General features: G+C 51.8%; 1 long non-coding RNA gene across 1 annotated transcript; it reads left to right on the top strand.

Annotated features, from left to right (window-relative positions):
- Positions 1 to 10604: 10604 nt before the first annotated feature.
- Positions 10605 to 16463, top strand: LOC111819806 (uncharacterized). Its single transcript, XR_002823389.1, has 2 exons — positions 10605 to 11402; positions 11784 to 16463. It is a non-coding gene; the product is annotated as an uncharacterized LOC111819806 (long non-coding RNA).
- Positions 16464 to 17479: the final 1016 nt, after the last annotated feature.

Raw genomic sequence — 17479 nt, 5'->3', positions numbered from 1 at the left:
CTTTGAGGCATAAACAAGAGGCTTTTCTGTGCCAGCTCCCCACCCCGTCCCCCCTACACCTCCCTCTTTTTTCCTCCTCCCTCTCTCTCTCCTATCCAAGAGATAGATCTTTCCAGAAGCCACCCCAGACCCTCTCTCTTCACCAGTCCCTGGCAGAGGGATGGGACTAACTTTCCCTGCACTTACTGTCTGTGTTCTGAAGTCTGGATAAACTCAGCCGGCCCCTGTTACAAGACAGGAGGGGGGAAGACGAGTGAGGGGCCCATCCACCCAGGTCTGTGTTGAACAGAAGATCATTTTAGAATGAACAAAGTTGATTTTTATGACAAGAACATAGTATTCAGGAGCCTAGAGGGGCCCTCTAACACAAGATTACAACCCTGGACTTGCTGCTATTTAAATTCTTCACTGAATGTTTGTCATCTGTTGCCCTTTGCATCTGACCTGTTCTAAACGGCCTGGTCTGTCAAACCGCTTATCAGGATGCGCCTCCTGGGAAGCATTTTGAAGACTGACCCAGAGGCTCCAGCCCTAGTATCCTTCCCTGGGAACAGCGTCTAGAAAAGTGGAGTTGACTTTACTGCTGTTTGTGAGTTTCTCAATCTCGCCCGCCCCGACCGTGTTTTGAGGAGAACCGCCTGGGTGGCGTTTGCTTCTGACTTTAATGAGAGCGAGCGCTTGGGGTGGTTTTCTTTAATCTGCTGAGAAATACAAGGCAAGGCAGCAAGGGAATCTGAATGGAGGGCTGGCCCTTGGGGAATGGACAAATAATGTGTTTTAAATTTGCATTATTTATGGTTAGCATTTTCTAATTTGCTATGGATTTTTGTTTTTGTAAAAATGGCATAGTGTTAGCCCTCATCTAACTTCAGGGGGAGGAGAGAAAATCATCAAGATCAGCCCAAGGCTGATTCCTGTGAGGTGGAGGTCAACCATACCTCCACCTTCCAACCTTCTTACTGATTCTGACACTAGCCGTCCCTACTTCTCTGCTGGATTCAATAATTTGTTGCAGTAGCCGCACAGAACTCACAGTCCATACTTACAGTTATGGCGTCTATTAGGGAAGTAACAGGTTACAATTCAGGATCAGGAATGACTCGGGATACAGTTCTTTGATCAGGACAGCTGCTTGGCTGTGCCTGCAGGCAGGCCTCTCCCTCAGCCCCTGGGCCTCTCAGCCTGGCCTCTGCCCCACTGTGTGTTACCAAGCTCTTTAGCTCTGCTGTTAAGTGCCTGGAGGTACCCCACTCCAGGAGCAAGCCTCCTACCCTAAGGCTGTCAACTCTCTTGCTCTGTAGGTTAGCACACCCTCTGAGAAGCCTGCTGCACCATCTTATGCCGGTCTCCTGGTTCTGCTGCGGTTGTTTCTCTGCTCCTGCTTCTCACCTTCTCAGTATTACAGCTCTCTGTCTCCTGGGTCTCGGAGGTTCTTAGCACAGGGACCCCGAGTCCAAAAGACACTCTCCTCTCCTGGGTCTCCTTCCGGATGATAGTGAGGTCCCTTCCCCGCTTCTGGGATTGTTTCCCTTTATAACTAGAGGAGTGGCAAAACTGACCAACCCCTCATTAGGGTTCCATACACTTTATTTGCATGGTCCCACCCCCGCAAGGGTTCCATGCACCTTACTTTATAGTCCCACCCAGTCATTTTGTGGGGGTCACAAAGACCATAGAAGGGCCATATTAAAGTAATTCACCACACTGAATTTTTAAATTTTTTGAATAGGTAATACATTTGTGTTTCATAATCCAAAAGATTTAAGTGATTTTCCAGGTAAAAAATCCCTTAACCTTCCTTGCTCAGTTCAAATATAAATATATATATATATATATATTTGTGTGTGTGTTTACTGTTTTCCTGTTTTATGCATTGTTTGAACCTTGCTTTCTTCACTCAACAGTATAGCTTGGAGATCTTTCCATATCAGTTCATGAAGAGCTAATTCTAGGTCTGTTTTGTAGTACTCCATTATACAAGTGTTCCGTGATTATTTAGCAGGTCCCAGTGGGAAGGACATCTGAGCTGTTTTCAGGCTTCTGATGGATTGAGTAACCAGGCACATGAATGTTATTTTTGTAGGTGTGCAGGTGTGTTTGTAGGGTAGTTTCCCAGAAGTTCAGTTGTGGGTTCAAAGGTTCAGTTGTGGGGTCAAAGGGTACCCACACTTTTGATTTTGATTTTGCTAGGTATTGTCTAATGGTCCTCCACAGAGGCTATAGCAATTCGTACTGTCTGCAAAGTGTGAGAGGGCCTGTTTCCATCAGCCCCACCAGCCTGACAGGCAAAAGGTAGTATCTCAGTGGGGTTTGATTTGTGTTCACCTTCTGATGGGTGAGGGTGGGTATCTTTTCAGGTGTTTGGGAGCCATTTGTATTTCCTTTCTTATGAACTGCCTGTTATAGCCTTTGCCCATTTTTCTATTGGGTATTGCTTTTTTCTTTTAACTTTCTGTGCGCTCTTACTGTATTGGTGATTCGCACTTTGTGATGTGAGCTGTAAACACTTTCCCTCATTTAGCCATTTACCTTTGTTTGTAGTGATTTAGGCCATGCAGAAACATTTTATTTTTCTGTAGTCATATGTATCTTTTCTCTTCTGGCTTCTGGACGTGTGTGGGGGGGGGGGTAAATACATACATAACAAAACATCTGCCATTTCAACAGTTTTTACATGTACAATTCATTGACATTAATTACATGCATCATGTTTTACAACTATCACCACTGTTCAGTTCCAGATTTTCCCTCTCACCCTTGAGAGAGGCTTCTGGACTTTGACTCATAGACACGACCTCTAGCCTAGGATTGTAAAGGGATTTTCTCATACTTTCACTTAGAACATCTGTGGTTTCATTTTCCACATTTAAAGCTTTGATCCGTTTAGAATGTATCCTGGTATGAGGTTTGAATCTGCTCACCTTCTCAGGCACCACCTAGTTGTCCTGCCACATCTACTGAATAACCTTTCCCCCGGGGGTTTACGATGTTACCTTTATACGCTACAAAATTCTCATTGTCTTCTGGTCTAATTCTGGGTTTTCTGTTCTGCTTCATTGGCCGGGTATCAATTCCAATGGCAGTATGTTTACTAACCCCCTACATCATTCTTTTCCATAGTTTTCTGGCTATTTTTCCATCTGAGCTTTAGGATCAAGTTACCTTTTTCTTTTTCCTAAATTTTGTTTATTTTGTTGTTGTTGAGAATATACACATCAAAACAACATGAGTTACACAGTGCCTACATGTACAATTTAATGACATTAATTACATTCTTTAAGTTCTGCAACTATTCTCACCCTCCTTTTTTGAGTTGTTCTTCCCCCATTAACATAAATTCACTGCCCCCTTAAGGTTCCTGTCTAATCTTTTGAGTTGCTGTTATCAATTTGATCCCGTATAGATAGTTCTTAAAAAAGCATAATGCTCAAGGCAGACCTTTTTTACTGGTCAAGCTGAACTACTATTTGGTTTTAAGATGACTTCAGGGGATATTTTTGGTTTAAGGTTTAAAGATTATCTCAGGGCAATAATTTCAGGGGTTCATCTACCTTCCCTGGCTGCGGAAAGTCTACAGTCCATGAGAATTTGAAATCCTGTTCTGCGTTTTCCCCCTTTTGATCAGGATTCTTCTATGGAATCTTTGATCAAAATGTTCAGTTACTACAGGCAGGCATCAAGTTATCTTAGTACAAAACAAAGCAAAATAACAGAAATGGCTTACAAAAATATATTTGGGATTCCACTGTAGAAATGTGGAGACCCACATGCATATTTGCAGGCAGAAAACTCACTTGCTTAACTGCACCCTCTGCCAGGCTCCACTCCTCTGATCCACCGACCAGCTCTGGTGTGGGCCTGCGTATGTAGGAGTGTGTGATACAGCAGCAGTCCTGTGTCCAAAGCAACAGCACTCCTGGGGGCAGGGCAGGGCAGGGCCGGCAGGCAGCGGGTGGTCTTAGAACGCAGGAACACTGCCTGGGGCCAGGTTTAAACATGTAGCCTGGTGGTTCCTGCAGCCCATGGGTGATAGCAGCAGATCTCCTGTGAGCATTATACTTTCTTCTGTTTAATCCTCCCAGTAACCGTGAGAACAGGTAAAACCATAACCCCTGAGGTCAGGAAGTGTGGTAACCTGCTGAGGTCATCAACAGACGAGTGATGGAGCAGGAGGGTGCGGGGTGCTCCCAAGGCAGAAATTCTTGTCACTCCTTGCAGGATTAGCTCCTAGGATGAGAGGGTTCCCCAGGGGCTGGGTCCTGGCTCTGCTCCTCATTTGTGCAATGGGTGAGTAGGATCGCCCAGCCTAGACTTTCTGGGAAATGGTTCATGTGTCAGCTCCTTGTGGGTCTGTGAACCATGGGCGTTTTCAGTGAAGAGAAGAGCAGCTGAAGGGCATCCTAAGGAATGAGGAAAGTTCACTCCCCCACAGAGCACAGGCCTTCCCGCTGCCCCAGCCCTCTGCCTGGGTGCCCTTGGACGCTGCAGGGGCTTGGCCACGTGGCTGGCCCTCTGCGGAGCTGTCCCACAGAAGGAGCCTTGAGGTTGGGAGCTGGAAATCACCCCAAACCAGCAGCCACAGATCAAAGCTGTGTGTTGATGAATGACAGCCTGATCTGGAGGTGGGTGGAGCTATTTCTCTTGGGAGGCCTTTCCCGGTGCCTCCCTCTGACCAGCCCTGCCCTCCCATCACCCCCATATGGACTCCTTGGGCTCACAGCATTCTGCTTTTGTGATCCTGGTCAGTCTGCTCAGCTGGTGGATCCATTGACTTTTGTCTCCAGGGGCCCCCTCCCTGGTCAGAAATGTCTTCCCTCTCCTCCCTGGCTCCCTCCAGCGCTGCCCCCTTCTCCCCTCCATAAAGGAAGCACAGCTAGGCTTCCCCAGAGGCTGCGGGACTGCTGCGCCAGCGGAGGGGCCCAAGCAGGCAGACCTGGGGAGTAGGCAAAAAGCACCCCGACTGTGGTATGCAGAGTTGCTGTTGGAGCCAGGAGGGGCCCACTCACCTCGTGGGGCCAGCAGTTTGGCAAGGCTGGGTAGTGAGCGATAAGGAGGAGCGTGCCCTTTGAACAGGAGGCCAGAGCTGCCCAAGCCCAGGGGATGGGTTTCTCACTGTGGCCCAAGTCCAGGGTTTGAGCTGGCTTGAGGCAGCTGAGACCCCGCCCACTTGCAGGTGCTGCTGCGGGGAGGAAGCCAGGGCCAGGTGGGGCGGCTGGGGGGCTTGGCGGGAGGAGAGCGCCCTGCCCTTACAGGTCATAGGTTCGCGGCCTGTTTAGGGAACGCGCTGCCCCCGCCGGGCCTGCGGCTTCTGCGCCAGCATGTGGAACACTGTGTTCCCTGACAAGATGAGGCAATCGCTACCGGCACGCTGCTGGCTTGGCTTGCGCAGCATGGGGGAATATTTACGTAACCCGCCCTCCACCGCGAGCCCCATCCCACAGCCCAGGATCCCGCCCCCTGCCCTGCATGCCTGGTATCCCACCTCCGTGTCCCACGCATGGCACACTCACCGCACTCCGCTGCCCCACCCCCATGGCCTGACACCCTTACTTCATCCTGCCCTGCCCATAGCCCAGCCCATGGACCCTCCCAACCCCCCACAGTAACCGGAGCCCTCCCACAGCCTTGACTTCCTGCCCCCTCAGACTTCCCTCCCCTCTCACCTCCCCACTCAAGTCCCCGTTGCACACCTGGCACCCCACAAGGCCTGGCCCCGGCCTCTTGCCTCAGAAGGCCCTCTCCCTGTGGCCCCTGCCCTACTTACCACTACACAGACACCGCCCCACCCCCACCCCACCACCACGTATGCCTGTCCAATTTAGGAAAGGATGTGTGTAAGGGGGAGAAGGGTAGGGTTAGACCTGGTGGCACAGTGGTTAAGAGCTATGGCTGCTAACCAAAAGTGGGCAGTTCGAATCCACCAGGTGCTCTTTGGAAACCCTACGGGGCAGTTCAACTCTGTCCTATAGGGTCGTTATGAGTCAGAATTGACTCCAGTGCAACAGGTTCGGTTTTGTTTTTTTATGGGAAGGGGTTTGTTGTTTGGGACCGGTAGTGGGCTTGTCCCTGGCTTAGGGACTCCTGAGCCCCTCCTGGGATCCACTCATGTTTTTGAGCTAGACTGAACACTCTCTGCGGTCCTAGCATACTATTACTGTCTTCATGGCACACGCTGCCAGAAGGAAACCCCGAGTTTGTATAGTCCAGTACTTCCCATTGCCTTAGAGTGCAAGCTGGGCTCCCTCCTGGCACCAGCCAGCAAGGCCTGAGGGCCTGACCCTCCTGGCTCCTCATCCTCACTCCCAGGACACTCCCCACCTGCTCACCAAGCTCCCTACACACACACCTGTGGGTACCTGAGACTGTTTCTTGAGGCCTTGGGTCAAAACTATTTTCATGACAGTAGCCCTTCATTCTCTCAAAAGAGTATGATGGAATATTCCAGAAGCTAAATGCTGTGTAATGACATCCCCTTGACAGCTACTGGAATACATGCTTATGTTTAAAATTTTTCTGTTTTCTACTTTGTAATGTGGTAAATAAGGAGCGCTGGTGATGCAGTGGTTAAAGCGATCGACTGCTAACCAAAAGGCTGGCGGTTCAAAACCGCCAGCATCACCAAGGGAGAAAGATGTGGCAGTCTGCTTCTGCAGAGATTTACAGCCTTGGAAACCGCATTGGGTCGCTGGGAGTCAGAATCGACTCGACGGCAGTGGGTAATAGGGTATGTATCAGTGCCTATAAGCCACACAAACCAAAGGTTTTTGAGGTCCTCACTAAAAGTTTGAGAAGTGCTGCCCTGCAGCACGCTGTCCTCTGTTCCCTCACCCATTCTCGATTCTCGAGGCTGCTCCCTGTCAGCCCTCAGGGCCATCCCAGCCAGCCCTGTGCTGGCCTTTGCCCGCATGAATCATAACTTCCTAATATTTCCCCCAACACCCTCCTGGAATGGACTAAGAGAAGAAGAGAGAATGGAGCAGGGAGGAACATGTTTGCTGGGTCATGTCCAAGTCCCCTGAGCCAGGCTTGGGGTACATGCTCAATAAAAAATGTGCAACTGCTGACGTCCACAGTGGCCGGTGACACCAGGCTTTCCTGCCTTCCTGCCCCTCCAGGCAGCTTGGCACCAACAGCGCATCCCAACAAATGTTACGGTTCTCTGTGGCCCTGACGTCACTTGGCCCGTCTGTAATAACTTGACGTCACCACATCGGTAATTATACCCAGCTCGTGTGCCTCCCAGGGCTGCAGGCAATAGGACCTTAAAAAGGATAAAGCCCCTAACAAGGGCCTGGGCTTTTAGGAAGCAAGGGTAGGTCTGAATTTGGGTTGGTTATTACTGCCCCACCCCCTCCCCAGACCTAAATCTGAGACTACCCAGTTGACAGGGATAGTCAATAACAGCAATAATAATAGCTGACATTTAGGTAGTGAGCATTTGGAGCGAGCCAGGCAGTGTCAGGTACTGATTGTGTGTTGTTATTAGGTGCCGTTTGGACTCATAGTGACCCTATGTACAACAGAACAAAACACTACCCAGGCCTATGCCATCCCCACAGTCTTTGCTATGTTGCAGCTACTGTGTCAGTCCGTCTTGTTGAGGGTCTTCCTCTTTTTTGCTGATTCTCTACCAAGCATGATGTCCTTCTCCAGGGACTGATCTCTTTGATAACATGTCCAAAGTACATGAGACAAAGTCTTAACATCCTCACTTCTAAGGAACATTCTGGCTATACATCTTCTAAGACAGATTTGTTTGTTCTGGCAGTCCATGGTATATTCAATATTCTTCGTCAACACCATAACTCAAAGGCATCAGTTCTTCTTTGGTCTTCCTTATTCATTGTTCAGCTTTCACATGCATATGAGGCAATTGAAAATACCATTTAAGTCAGGCACACTCAGGTGTGCATAACTCAAGGTTGTACATGTCCCCATGTAATTGCCATGTGGACCTTACTGTGAGTATGGGCACTGTACTAGTTTCCTAGGGCTGATGTAACAAATTAGCAAGGTGGCTTAAAACAACAGAAATTTATTCTCACATTTCTGGAGGTTCTGAGGGAGAATCCGTTCTATGCCTCTCTCCTAGCTTCTGGTGGCTGCCAGCAGTTCTTGGTGTTCTTCCATAGAGCCAAAGTCTTGTGCCAAGATGGCATTCCCCTTTGCTGCCTCATGGGGTTGTTGGCTAAATAATATGCAAAAAGCCCCTAAAACGGTGCTTGGCTCGGAACTCTCACAATCATGGGGCATTTTAGTTTGCTTCCAGTTTGGACCACAATTTTCTTCCATGTCTTAGAATTTTCCTGGAGTTTTTCTGATTGCCTTTTTTTTTTTTTTCTTTTTTCCTTATTAACCAAATAATAATTGGTGCCTTTACTGTGTCCTGAAGTCTAACCAGCCTCTTGATCATATTCTGTGGTACATGGAGTTCACTTTCTTGCTGGAGCTCTCCCTCTTTGAGCCCTGGTCTGCTCTATTTACCCCCAGGCTTGTTGCCAGGCTGCTATCCTGAGACCTCCCTTCACTCTTTACTGTCATGGCTTCTTGGTTTTCTGCCATTTTGACAGGGGTATGTGAGAGGTGAACTTTGGAGGCCATTCCCTTGTCTTTTAGCCTCCAGGGTTACGTATGAGAAATTTGGTGTCCCAGCCTTTTTCCTTCATGGATGGCCTGTGATTTGTTTTTCCCACTCTCTCTATTAATTTTTGGGGTCTTCTCTTTTTCACGTAGTGTTCTGACATTGGAGAAATTATCATACGTGGATCTTTACTCACTTACCCAACACTGCCAGTCCTTTCTGTGTGAGCCTCCTGTCTTTTTCTTCCTTTCTTCCTTTCTTCTTTTTACTCTGACATATAGTGTTCTTTTATTCCTTTGATAATTTCCTGTCCTCCATTTTTTCTGTTCTTTTGCTTGACGCCTCCTGTTAAGATGTTGAACCTCCTGTGTTAATTCCCTGTGGCTCTTAAGTTTTAGCTCCTACTGTCTGTAGCTGTTAAGTTTTAGCTCCTACTGTCTGTAGCTGTTAAGTTTTAGCTCCTATTGTTTGTAGCTGTTAAGTTTTATCTCCTACTGTTTGTAACTGTCAAATAGGTCTAGGAAACAATGGTGCCTACCCTAATTTTGAATCTCCCCTACACACTTCCCAAAAAACATAAAACAATAAGGAGAACAAATACAACCACATACCACCTATAACTTCAGCATTTCTAGGAGACAGAGAAAACTGTGACATTCAACATTTCCTAGAACTGTTTTTTGTTCTACTTTTCTGGGATAGTTCCCTCAGTATATTTCCAGCATTTGTATGGAATTTTTGTTTGGGCAACTATATTTTCGATTTCTATATTCTTTGTTCTCTACACTTACTTTCTATGGTCTCCTGTTTCCTTTATGCATAAAATTTTGTCTTACATTCCTCTGAGAACACCAACTAGAATTTTTATGTTAACATTCCCTCTGTTTCCCTGTTTCCTGGTGTGCCTCTTTTTCCTCTGGAGTCAGTTGTTTGATTGATCGTGACTTTTCCTTTTCAGGCTGCTGGTCTTCCTTTGCTGGCTGGCCATCCTTGGATATCTGTTTACATATTTGAGGTTGATGGGCTTATTTTGGGGGGTTGGTGTAGGTGTCCTCTGCTGAGGATAAGTGGGCCAGTCCCCAGGACTCACAGTCAGCTTTAAGGACTGTATGGGGGAAGGAGAGGATTGGGTAGAAAGGTGGCTGTGAGGCCAGGTGCCCCACAATGCCAAGAGGGCTGTGTTCTGGGGGTCAGAACCCCCATGCATTCTCCCTGAGTGACTGGTGTCATTTCTGTGGTTCAGAGTTTGCGTAGGTTGGTTAATACTGTCCTGTCTGTCACTGAGCAACAGGATGAGGGGAACTGGTGGCAGACCTTCACTTACCCCTGCTGTGCCCCACCTCCTCCCATGCCCCGTGCAGGCCCCTCATGGGGGTATTGTGGGCAGCCACCTTTCTCTGTCACTGAGCTCGGGTGTCCAGGAGCCTGTTGCAGTCTCTGCTTTCCTGGTGACCCCTCCTGCTCTGCTGGCTGTTATGGGTCTGCCACACTGGCAGTTGTGTAAGAGAAGGAGCCAGGCTAACTGGAGGTGTCAGTCATGGAATCTCAGGCCCTAGAGATCACCCAGTCTGACCCCTCATTTTACAGATGAAGAGACTGAGGAAAGGGTCAGAAAAGGCCCCCAGTGATGGGGAGACTGGGCAGGAAGGAAGGGTTTGGGAATTCTGCATGGGCCTCCCTTGCAGGAGGCCCTATGGGCTGTGTGGTCTCTTGGTCCTGCAGGGGTGATGGGCTTCAGAGCATGTGCACTGCGGGGCCAATGTGGGGTGGCCTGCACCCTATCACGGCGGGTCAGCCCGGCCCTACACGTTGGGTGCCATGCTTTGTGGTAGACTTGGGGGCCCTGCTGCAAGGGGCCTTGGGCCCTGACCCATCCTGAAATCTGCCTTTCCCACTCTGGGGTGTGGTTTGCTTACCTCCGCGTGTCAGGTGCCAATTGCCCAGGGTAAGGGTCGGCAAGCACAGAGGGGAGGTGTGCCATCGGGGTCCGGGGTGGCCAGGTTGAGGAGAGGGCCTTGGATCTTGGGGCCTTCCCTGGGGGTAGGCCCTGTCCAGGGGCAGAGGGCGGGTCCAGTGCCCAAGACTGACACTGCTTCCCACCTATCCGCCCACAGGTGAGAGGCCCTTCGCCTGCAGCTGGCAAGACTGCAACAAGAAGTTTGCACGCTCAGACGAACTGGCCCGGCACTTCCGCACGCACACGGGGGAGAAGAAGTTCAGCTGCCCCATCTGTGAGAAGCGTTTCATGCGCAGCGACCACCTGACGAAGCATGCGCGGCGCCACGCCAACTTCCACCCAGGCATGCTGCAGAGGCGCGGCGGCGGCTCGCGGACCGGCTCCGTCAGCGACTACAGCCGCTCAGATGCCAGCAGCCCCACCATCAGCCCGGCCAGCTCGCCCTGAGCGCCCATGGCTGGGCAGGCGGCCAGCGGCACCACCCGGCAGAGCCCACTGCCCGGCTCTAAGTTCGGATCCTGGAGTGGCACAGCCCTGCCAGCTGGGCTTCCTGCTGTCCAGCTGCCAGAGTTCTTGGCCCCCCCAGGTCTGAGTGACCCCCCACCCCGTTACAGCCATGAGCAGATGCTTGTACTTCCTTTTGTGATTCCCTGTCTTTTCCTTTTGTAATAACAGAGAGAGAGAACTTTTTGAAAAGTCAACAACAACAACAAATTTTTCTTCACCTCAGGTGTCAAAGTAAATTTGTAGAAAAACAACAAAAAAATTCAAAAAAACACCACACACAGATTGCACAATGGACTACCACGAGGTTGACATTCAGCGGTGTGAACCCCCTTTCTCAGGGATGGACATGTTTCATAGGTCAGTGACGACGCCCTTCCTGCCGCCTTACTCTGTACATAGATTTGCACTCTGGAGGTTTCTGTTGGGTTTGGGAACACACTGGGGACAGCAGATAGACCAGTGCCAGCTGTAGTTGGGGGTCTGTCCTGCAGGTCAGCTGCCCAGTCATTCCAGAGCATCTGTGCTTCCACAGCCTTTTTCTGCGTGGCAGCCTGTGCCCCCTTCTCTCACCCAGCCTCCAAACCCTGCCCCGGAGGCCCAGCTGGGCTCAGGACGCAGACATTTCTGAGGAAAGGACACCTCAGAGGGATGCCTTAAGCCATGATAGGCAAAAGGGACACTCACCTGGGGGACTGCAGAGGCATCTCCATTTGCGGGGTCTGTCCCTCCTGCCTCCAGGACCCCCCGCCTCCCCGGAGCCCTCTCTGCAGCCTCGCAGAGAACTGGAAGCAGAGACCCAGCAGAGACCCAAGTCCTGTAGGGCACTAGCCACTGTCGAGCTGACACGGCCCAGGCCATGCCTGCCCCCATGGCATCGAGGACTCACAGAGCACGAGAGGGTGGTGCTCGCAGAAGGTAAGGGGCCTTCCCTCTCCTACGATGCTCTCTGACTGGAAAACACAGCCTGGGAATTCTGGTCTTCTAAAAAGATGTGTTGTTGCTTCACCCGGTCCCGATCCCCTGGACAGGCCCTGCTGCCAAGGCCCTTGTCTGTGGCCAAGGCTGAGGTTGTCGGCCACTTCACCGGAGGGCTGTGTGTGGATGGCACACGTGTGCTCGGTGTTGTGCAGATACCATGTCTTGTCAGAGACTGGAACACTGTGACCTGGAGCCTTTCTGTAGTGGTGAAGCGGATGTCAGGAAAACTCGTCTGAGAAAGTACTTGTTTTCCTCCCCAGGGCATACCAGATGGAAGGTTGTGGAAAGCACTTTTCTTAGATCTACAAGGTCCCCAGGTCAGACTTAGCCGACTTGGCGTCCCCTGGACCCTCTTTCCTCTCTGCTTCTCCAGGTTATGCCAGTGGGGGGTTTGGACTGGAGTGCCCCTCGCAGGTTCTCGCTAATCAAGGCAGCGCAGAGAGCCAGCCAGGACAGTTCCCCAAAGCTCCTCCTTCTGCAGAAAGCTGGACACGGGCCTCTCAGCACTGCTTGCCAGAGGCACCTCCCCACCTCCCCTCCCAAGTGGGGGCCTTTAAGTCCAAGTCCCCATGACAGTGTGTGAGTGTGTGTGTATGGAGGTAGGGTTGGGCAGACTTGGGGTGTTTTGCAGAGACCTGTACTCATTTTGATGAGGAAGAGCCCTCGAGCCCCCAGACGGGCTTGCTGGGCCCAGAGTGCCTTGGCTGTGTCTGTCCATCTTCCCCTGCACTCCACCCACACCATGGGGCGATGGTAGCACAGAAGACCCCAGAGGCGATAAGCACAGCCAAGGTCCGCAGCCCCTGGCAGCTGCTTCGGGCTGGCTCCAGCGTGGATGGCCCCCTGTGTGTGGCCAGGGCACCCTGAGTGTCATGTGTGTGAGCGGGCACTAGCTGTGACGTGGTGGTGGCTCAGAGCAGCACCATAGGTACTGAGTTGGGTGGTAGCATTGGTCCTGCTGCTTGGGTGGGTTGGGGGAGAGGTGGAGTGCAGAGCGCGGTGACAGCCCTGCATGCACCCTGCCCAGGAGAGAGAGTGGAGTGCTGGAGAGACCTCGGCAAAGGAGAGCGCTGGGTGCTTGGGCGCTGAGACTTCGCACCCAGGGCCAAGGCGAGCTCTGGAAGGACCCCTGGCGGTCCCTCCCAAAGCTGTTTCCCTGCCAGGCAGGGAGTGCCACACTCAGAATACGTCTCATGTCTCAGGAATTCACATTCCAGGTTCAGGAATTTTATTCCAAAGTCCTTTGGTGCGATCACTGTCCACAGGTCCCAGAAGGCAGGGGGAGGTGTCCCTTGGAAGCAGCAAGACCTTCTCCCCAGGAGGGGTGGGGGCTCCCTGTGCCACGTCCAAGGTCATGGAGGAGTGTCTGCACCCCTACCTCTGTATGTGCATAGGAAGGGAAAAAGGACTGAAACCCAGGCGGCTTGAAATAAAGAGCTGGTTTGTTTTCCGTGGGGGTGGGGTGGGCTAGGGAAAGGGGGCGTTTGCTGTTTCCAAAGAGAGCACTTAATTTAATTTCTCCTCTCAGTGACCCAGGGCTGTCCGTCTGGCAGATGGGAGGGTAAAGTTGCCTTAAAACAGAAAAATGCAGGCGTGGGCTATTTATGGCAGATGAGCGTCTTCGTTCCCAAAAGTGTCTCTCGCTAAATGGAGGGTGTAGTCCCTTCAGTGGCCTCGCCCGGGAGATGGGTGGGGTGCCCTCAGACTTGGGGCACCTGGAGGGCATTGGTGCTGGGAACCCCGGGGCCATTCAGCCTGGGGCTCCAGCCTGGACCTTGTGGGATCACCTGGGCTGAAATTATCTCACTTGAAGGGTGGAAAAAATCTGAGAGTCCCAGGCTAAGTCCAACTGGGCGCTCCCCAGTATGGCTCCATCTTGGGAGTGTGTGTCTGAGGGGGAGCCTCAGGAAGCCACACCTGCCCAGGCCTCTGCAGGGGGCCCACCAGAGACAGCTTGCAGTTCCTTCTGAGCTGGAGAATGCCCTGCCCAGCCCAGGCCTGGTTCAGGGTGTTTCATGTTATGGTTTGTGACCGCGCTTGCTGCTTTCAGTGGGTTGAGGAACCACAGCACCTCCAGGAACAATAGTGCAACCTCACACCGTCATTTTAGCACAGGCTTCAGTTCTAGCAGGCCGAGGAGGCTGCTTGAGCGAAGTGAGAGTCCCCGCCAAAAAACGGCCTACAGGTGACCCTGGATGCAATCTCCAGGGGGCTGGTGTTCAGCTTGTGACCCAAACAATAAAGCCTGTCTTTGCATCAGCCATTTTAGGGAATGGCTTCTGCTCCCCTAAATGCCTACAGAATCCTATAGCCATACTAGAAAATCAGATACAACCCTATCCACAAGGGCCTGTGGGCCTCTCCTGCTGGGTGCTATGTGGAACTTTTCAAATGCAGTTCTGGAGGCCGTGCTCACACCCTGCGCCCACTGCCTATCACAGCTTCCTGAACTGCAGACCCCGCCCCCTTTATCCCCGGCCACTCCTCCAGGCAGGTGTTCCCTTGGCAGGCAGGGACTCCCTTGGCGGGCAGGTGCAGGAATCCCCATGGCCTGTTTTGTTCAGCCTCCGAGGGTAACACCAACAGTACCAGGGCTCCAGACCTCACTAGCACTGGGTCATGGCACAGACACTGATCAGGTCTAGGTGGGCAGTGGGCCTCAGCAGCCCCCAGCCCATTTGCTGAACATTTACAGAGAGGCGGTGACTTCCCATGGCCTGTGTGAAACATGGCAGAGGTGGATCCTGCTCACGGCTTCTCCGACCAGCCCGCTGTCTGCAGAGCCCAGCCTCCTTGCTGGCCCGAAGCAGGTGCTGAGCACTGCACAGGTCAGGTGCTCACCTGAGACCTCATGCTCCCCCCTGAACGGGGGGCCACTGTAGGAAAGCAGGGTCTGAGCAGAGCACCCCCGGTTTCTCTGCCCCAGTTTGGGCTGTGTTTACAAGGCTACCTAGTACTGAATTCTGACGGGTGTCACTGAATTTTTTTTTTCTTTTAAACCTATTTAGAAAAAGTCAGTCAAAGACACCGTGCCAGCAAGTTTGAGGGGTTTGACGTGTTGGTCACGTCACCACTAGTGGTAGGAAATAGGAAAGAGGCGGTGCTTTGTGAGTCACCCACGTCTTGTGCTGCCCAAAGGCTGTGTTTTTCACAGCTGAGCTGGAGGATGTGGGCTGGCCACTCTTGAGTTCAGGATTGCCCCTGGGAGAGCCAGGCCATAGGACCAGCTCTCCTGGTTCGTAGGTAGGTTTCAAAGGCTTGTCCTGGACACGGTCCGGAGGGTTTCTTACAGAATTCGGAGGCGCAGCGTAGCTTACCACTGATAAATGCCTGGGCGTCATCCTTTAGGCCTCCCTCAGTCACCAGCCTGTCCCATCCCTCCTCAGTTGGACAGTTGGATTTGGCAGGCAGTGGGGGCTTTGGGTCCAGAAGAGAAATGGCCACACTCTTGGTTTCTGCTGACCACACCGAGAGACCAGCTTTGCAGTGTGGCCACCTGGCCCTGCCTCGTCTCTCTCCTTCTCAATGAGCTTTAAAACTACTACTTTTATTTAAAAATTAACAGGATGGGAAAGCAGCCAGCCCTGCCCTGCATGTCACGTGTTCCCTGAGGGGGTAGGAGCGGCTGTCTCCCAGGCTTGGGGTTCCTTCTGTTGGCCCTGGGTCTCTTACGAGAGGCTGTGTTGACAGACCACCCCTCACACCCATTTGGAAACCAGATATGCAGCTGTGTGCCTGCAGAGCAAACCCCATTCTCAGCACACAGGCCAGCCGTACTCCGCAGGGTCCCTCCCCAGGCTGCCCGTGAGAGGAGGGGGTGTCTCCCAGACACCATGTCATCAGCCCTGTGTCCATTCCCAAGGTCAGAGGGAGGAGCTGTCCCTGGGCCCCACCCCTGAGAACCCTGAGGGCTGGACTGCCCTGCGTGAGGTGTCTACTGAGCAACTATGCATTGTGGGGTGGGGTTGCGAAGGTCCTTTGAGACCCTGAGCGGAAACTCACTTGTGTGGGTGCCTTGAGGGGTCTCGGCCCCCCAGCCTGTACAGACAACCCCTTCCCATCCAAAGCCATGATGGGAGCTTCTTTGGAATCATTTGTCAAAATGCAAAGGCAAAATCCAAGGGTCCAAGACCATTTCCATCAAGCACATTTTCTGTTCTGTAGGAACTTTTTTTTTTTAACCAGCACCACACCATGCTTCCGAAGGCCACGGTTCATCTTTTCCAGATCACTACAGTGAAGTATTACAGTTGTACAGTTCCCAATCTGGCCTTGGCTTGCTAGGATGAAACTTTGTATGTATTTTGTATGGCATAGATTCTATATTGTAATGATGTCCTATGCAAAAAGAAAAAAATTAACAAAATTGTAAATTTTATCATTTTAACGTGTATGCATGGTTAGTGATGTTTACATTTTGAAATAAAATTTATGATTCATTAGTTTGCCAGAGCTGGTTTCCTTGACGGGTATGCCTTGGAGAGGTGGGGCGGGGTGGGGAGGTTGGACAAACGACCGGGGAGGCTCGATGTGGACCAAGAAGATCTCTTTTCAGAATGGGAGCTTTCCTGGCTGACGCCACTGGCACACCTGCCCCCTCCTCGCCTGTCCAGGGTTATGTCAGCTCATCTCATGCCCATCCCCCCGAGAAAGCCCAGCCTCATAAGTCCATCTTGAAGAGCACTGAGGAGGGAGATGGGATGCCAGGTACCCGTGTAGGGACAGCACCTGCCCCCAAATCCCCCATAAACCACTCTGCTTGTCCTCTCCCTGGCGGCAGCCACGGCTTCTCTTCCAACGCCAGCGCACCCACTTCAGTGGGCTGCGAGGCCTCTGTAGCCTCAAAGGTTCTGAAAATCATGCTGCGTCATCAGCCAAACACAAGCCATCCCCCACCCCCCACCCCTGCCCACTGAGTCCAGAAACATCCCTGTTGCCAACCACTGCAGTCTGCACACTTTACCGGGGGAACTAACCCCAAAACTGCAGGGACAAGGTCTGGGAGACCCTCGGTACCTGGGGGTGGAGGAGATTATTGATACCAGAACCGACTTAAGTTTCCTGTGATCATGAGCTGCCCCGATCGCTCCTGCTGGCTGAGGAGCCCTCCAGAGTAGGGGTGTCTACAGCAGAGGAAACGAAGCAGCGGAGAGCGGAGGAGGTAAGGAGGTAGCCGAGGATCCTAACCCGCAGGACTCAGCTCTGGCTCGCTGGTGTAGACACAACTGCACCCGGAAGAAATGAGACATGAGATGGGCCCTCTGTCCTGTGCCTACTTGTGACCTATTCAAGATTGTATTAGTATCACCTATTGTTTGTAGGGAGCCCTGGTGGCGCAGTGGTTAAGCTCTCAGCTGCTAACCGGAAGGTCAGCAGTTGGAACTCACCAGACGCTCCTCAGGAGAAAGATGGGGCAGTCTGTTTCCATGAAGATTTACAGCCTTGGAAACTCTATG

The sequence above is a fragment of the Trichechus manatus genome, unplaced genomic scaffold (assembly GCF_000243295.1).
Source record: "Trichechus manatus latirostris isolate Lorelei unplaced genomic scaffold, TriManLat1.0 scaffold00019, whole genome shotgun sequence".
NCBI lineage: Eukaryota > Metazoa > Chordata > Mammalia > Sirenia > Trichechidae > Trichechus > Trichechus manatus.
Note: the sequence above shows the minus strand (reverse complement) of the source record. Positions and strands in the feature narration are given on the sequence as shown.